Source organism: Nannobrachium achirus (assembly GCF_963921795.1).
Source record: "Nannobrachium achirus genome assembly, chromosome: 13".
Taxonomy (NCBI): Eukaryota; Metazoa; Chordata; class Actinopteri; order Myctophiformes; family Myctophidae; genus Nannobrachium; species Nannobrachium achirus.
In genome coordinates, this window is record NC_137833.1 from 45,229,079 (window position 1) to 45,235,078 (window position 6,000).

Genomic DNA, 6,000 nt, shown 5'->3' on the forward strand with positions numbered 1-6,000 from the left:
ATTCTAGTCCAGTCAGGACAGATAATGTACGTGTCTGGTAGAATGTCCCAGAGAGCAGGGCAGGAGGATCAGAGAAATATCTCCATCTAAGAAAAGTAAGAATTTGTTGTCATTTAATTATGTTATGCTGCCCTCTACAGGTGAGAGAGTGGTACATCAAGAAACTCTCTACCTGCAGGCCTACAGGGCAGGAGCACCATGCTTCCTGTCAATCAATGCAGTGTAATACAGCTGTATTTGTCCTGTACCCTCAAATAGATAGATACCTTTATTATCCAAAGGGGGGAAATCAGTCGCCCAGAGGCAGCAAAGCAGTATAAGGTTACAAAGTTACAGAGAAGTATGAAAAGAAAAAAGTATACTGTTGTGTACAGTGAAAAGAGCAAGGAATATATAGGCCTACATAAAGTGTCGAGAAGCAGTCAACGCTCAGTGTCACATCAATACTTAAAGCACAACTTATCAATGCATTGCCAAACAAAAAAGTAGGCTATCTAAACAGTCGATGCTATAGTGCTACACAAGAATCTCACGACCACCATGTCAAACATAAGCAATAATACTCAATACTACCAATCAACCCAATATTGCAGAGCCAAACAAAGGTTTGGTCAGTGCAAAAAAAACTAAAAACACGAAAAGTGACACAGCAAAACACACGCAAGATGAGAGTAAAAGGGGGTGGGTGGGGGATGTTTGCTGGTTAAAATGTGAACCTCAGCGAATCATCTAGGGAATTAACACAGGTCACCTGTGTTAATTCCCTAGATGATTCGCATAACAGCTTAACTGACACCTGGCTGTTCCACTGGATATTATTGCCTGAAGCAGCAATGTATGCAAATGTACGTTAAGCTGACTTCCAACGTACAGACAGACATTTAAGGTTCCAGAGTAGGTGCACGTTTAGGTGAGGATAGAAAGGACAGTGGGTTTTAGAATAGTGTAAATGTATTTAGTCCTGTCTGAAATAATGTGTTTATTTATTGTACATCATTCATTGTTCATGTCTGTCATGTTATGAGATGTATTTGATATGTGTATGATGATGACGACCATGTATGAGGAGGACTTTATTGTCATATCCTCAAATAGTTTTAACTTTTGTTATGACTTTTCAGATAAACTAAACTATGAAACTAAACTAAACTAGAGGAGCCTGGGAGAATATCAATGGTCCAGGTAAATTAACTGTTAGTAGGTTGCTGCTAACACATCAGTAAAATGAGTGTGGGAACAGCTGCCACGAGACAAATGTGTTTTGAAAGGGATTTTTTTTTGTCTATTCATCAACAATATGGTGATGCATGGTGAAATGGACAAACCACAAATCATTTGACTACATATTGCTTACTGATAGTGAACTGAGAAAAAAATAAAGAAGGAAGTGAAATCTTATCCATGGCAGGCGTCTACATGAAACTGGATCATGTGCGATCACCAGTATTGTAAATAACTGATTTTGGCATATATAACACTTTATTTCCTTCAGAATCTGCCTTGCTTTTATTATTATCGTTAAACGATTGACTTGTTCAGTTTGCCTTGTTTGAATTACCGTCCTATAATAAAATGTAAAGGTGGTGGTAATTTCCAGTCTAGTCTAGTGCATTGGTTCTCAAAGTGGAGTCTAGGGACCCCCAGGGGTCCGTGAGGGGGTTCCAGGGGGTTCCCATTTAGCATCAAAATCAGTTTCACCACTTGAACCCGGCTATTTTAAAATAGCTGATTCATGAGCTCACAGATCTTGTGAGCTTGTAGATCTGTTGATTTGTCGATTGATAGTCATGACTATCATTAACAAATCAACAGATCTACAAGTCCATCCATCTTTCATCTTTTTTTTTTCTTTTTCTGCTACTCCTCCCACAGTTTATGGTGGCATGAACTTGGGCCGGGTGCATCTCTCCATTCCGACACGTCTCCTTTCCGACATGTCTCCATTCCGACACTAACCCTATCTCTTACCCTAACCCTAACCTTAACCTCTATGGAAGTGTTGCCACTCCGACAATAAGAAGTCACTGTCGGGGTGGCGACATGTCGGAATGGAGAGAGCCCCCCACTTGGGCCATATGTAAAATTTACCAGCTTCATTGGGACACGTAGGGGTGCATTTTGCTGACAGATACGTTACATAAGTTTAATTTATATACATTTATTCGTGAATTAATGTTCTCCATTGACTTTAATTAAAATGTTAACTTTTCCCAAATATGGAGATGACTGATATCATAGATGTCTGACATCATAGACCACATGAGACTGACACAGTACGTCTTTATATGGGCATTCCAAGATATGGCTTAATATTGATGACATCAGGGATCTCCATATGGGCATAAATGGGAAAAGGACGGACAGAGTTCTCCATATATGGCCATTAATTTATAAGTGAATTAATTTTCCCCATTGACTTGAATGGGGAAAATTCAAATGGTAAAATGTTATTAATTTGCAAGTGTGAGTCGTTTTAAGGCAACCACACTTGTAATTTCCAATTGCATCTTTCCAGTTTAACTTATATGTTTGTTTCTCAATCAGTTTCTTTATTATCACACAAAGTTCCTCCTTAAGTCATCGGCTTATAGTGTGTGTGCGTGCGTGCATATCACAGTGACACAGGAGAATCAATTGTCATGGCCCAACCTTGGCACTTGATTGTTGGAACCCTGTTTTACTGGTGTCTGATCTGATCTATTCCATCACAATAGCCTACTTCAATCAGGAAAGCAAGGATTTTGAGTGTGTTTGCGTTCACCGTCCCCCAGCATACCAGTTGCCTCCGAATTTGACACAAATATACAAATATCACTCACCGGTCTGGCCTTTGTCCAATCTACTTTTACCCTTTAAAATGTTCACACAATTATTTGTACACTTTGCATAAACAGTAAACAGACATAAACAGATTATGACCAGTAGGGAGCCAGCATTACTGCGTGCAATGCATGCACCATCTACAGTACTATTTCCCAAGCAGTGGGTGGGGCGGACCAATTTGTATGGTTCACAAGTAAAAATATCCCCTTTTTGTGTAAAAAAAAAAAAAAAGAAAAAAGAAAAATACTTTTTTCCCCCATCTCACTCACGTCACTTTGTCTCACTCAACAACTAAAATAAACAGAAAATAAACAAAAAATTAAAATAAAACAATTCACAGGAGGCAAGCAGTGATTCTCTGTGGGGGTGGGAGCACATACTCCATTCACATCAACAGGGCTGCAGTGGAAAGATAGAAACTAGTAGGAACAGGGTCAGGTAGCAGTACATAAGATGGAGGGTATGGGGGATTTCAGGTATAGGAACTGCTGGCTAAGATGGGAATATATCTGGGTGTAGGGGCGTGGGTATAAAGGCAGGTACTGTATGAAGGGGTGGCATGGCTCAGGGGTAGAGTTGAACACAAAGGGTTCCCGAAGGGTTCCCAGTTCGATCCCGGGCTACCATAGAGTTGGTGTCGAACAGTCCTTGTGCAAGACTCTGAACGTGAATGTGTTTGTGTGAATGGGTGAATGTAATGCACAATCTATGTAAAGCACCATGGATAAAGGCGTGATATAAATGTACTGAGCTTGCCAATATGAGAAGATGTGGTATCTGGGTGTAGGGGCATGGGTACGAGGGCTTTCAGGTAGGAAAAATGTCTGTTCAAAAGTAAAGTAGGCTATATGATCGTTGTCAAAGTTAAGAATCTATACTATTACATTTTGCTACTTTTACTCAAGTAAAAATACAAATACATCCGAGTACTTCTTCCACCAAGACAAAATGTCCAGCCTCAATGTACAGAACTGGGCCCATTATTGGCCTCATCAGCACACATCCTGCACATACCCTCAATTAAAGATTTAACCACATGAACCCTATAGTGTCCCAATTCTGGGATTATGTCATAACAGGCAAACACTTTTTATAATTTGGAAGAAAATTTAAATAAAATTCAATTTAATATTTAAAAAGTAGTTGAAGAACACACGCCAGTGACGCCACCCTCACATATTAAAAGGACAACAATGTCAGTCACTGGATCCAAGGACAATTATTGTGTTTTCAGTGAATCTGGAACATGATATTGGTTCGACCTCTGTAAAATAGGATAGGGTTGTTGACTAGGGTTCAGGGCTGGTAAGGGGGGTTTGCTTCACCATGAGTGCTTCAGTTAGAAAGCAATGAAGAGGAGGAGGTTTCCATTGAGTTTTTTATTCTATAAAGACAGAAATAATCACATTTAATACATACATTTCAACATCATAAACAAACAACATTTCAGCAATAAATACACTAATAAGGTAGATATTCTTACTCTGCTTAATTCCCAAGAAGACTAGTGACTATGTACACGCTTAGTTCAAGGCAGGATTATGCATTTCTCAACCACCAACAAAAGGCAATATTTATCACAACAACCAATAAAAGGGCAATACATGCATTCAGGTACAACTCACTCGGTATACACATAACAGGATTTGACAGGCTTGGGTGCCTCCAGGACAGAGCTTGTGGGGTGTTGGTACCTCTGCTTCTACTGCCAAACTGCACTGAAAGTCAGTATTTATGGGCTAGGCTACTGATGAGGTGAGTGTGAGCAGGTGTGTGATTAAGTGGAGCAGGTGAGGGGTGGAGCCAGACCAGGGGGAGAGTTGTGTCTATCTAGCATGACCCTTTTGTACAACCTCATCTAACCTGATTAAAATGGAGTTACAATGGGTTTGTATAATGTATGACAGGGGCCTGTCTGATAAAATTCATATATCTAAATACTGAATCAAGCGACTTAACATTTTGTCTGGGGATGCTCACAAAATCCAGATTCTACCACTTTTTCTAGTCACATGTTCAAATACTGGATTCTGATTGGCTAAATTCCGGAGGTTATGGCAGAACAACCGCCGCAGTTGTGTGAGGACGAGATCAATGCGCCTCAGTGTACATCCGGGGACTTCAGGAGGTAGTCGGAACACCTTTCCCCCAACCAACATATGACGGTCGTAGCGGTCCTATGTTTACTAACGTGCGTACGACGTCGCCGATTTATTTGGATCCAATGCAATCCGCCAACTTTAAAGCCCCTTTTCTCTGAACCTATGCCTTTCTGGAAGCGAACAGCCTCTATTTACGGCCGGAACGGTCCTTCTAACTGACGTTAGCTTAGCTGTATGCTAGACATCTTTCTCTGCATGGAGTTGGCGTCATCTGGTGGTGAGTAGAAGATGTTGTTTGTGGAACTATTTGCTGTCGTCGCGGAAGTTTTATAGGCAATAATGATTGTAACTTAATATCCTTGCAAGTTACAACTATGTGTTTTCTTTCATGTATACAGAAAAAAGTGGTAGAAAAGCTATTTACCACTCGGGGTCGGACATTATGCTCTGATAATGTCCTGTGTGAGGGTGTTATCGGACTCGGCTTCGCCTCGTCCAATCACCCCCTCACACAGGACATTATCAGAGCATAATGTCCTCTCACTCGGGGTAAATTGCTTACGTAGACGTTGAAATGTTTAAACTGTTTAGACTTGTTTTAATGGGGACCCCCTGGAACCCCCTCAAGGACCCCCTGTCTGTCTCCAGACCCCACTTTGAGAACAACTATTCCAGGTAACCGATACAGTAGGCCTGACATACCTGTTTGCTCGGATGGTCTGATTCTCACAGTACCTCTGAGGTAGGTGTAGTCCTGGGCAGAGTGCCATGCATATTCCTGTTTTTCTTCATCTGCTTTACTTTACTTTCTCTTTCTCTCCGTATCTGCAGAGAGGTTGAGGATTTTATCTGTAGGGTTGACAGAGGGCCATCTCTAGGCTACTAGATACAGTGCAGTTGAGTGAGCTCAACTGGTCCGTCTTTGACATGGGGCCTGGGAAGGTGTTACTGATTATGGGTAAGTCTATCCATGGTGGAACTAAGTAACTATACGTACATTTACTCAAGTAATGTACTTCAGAGCTATTTCAAAGTACTTTTGCTTTACTTGAGTATTTATGTGTTTTAATACATT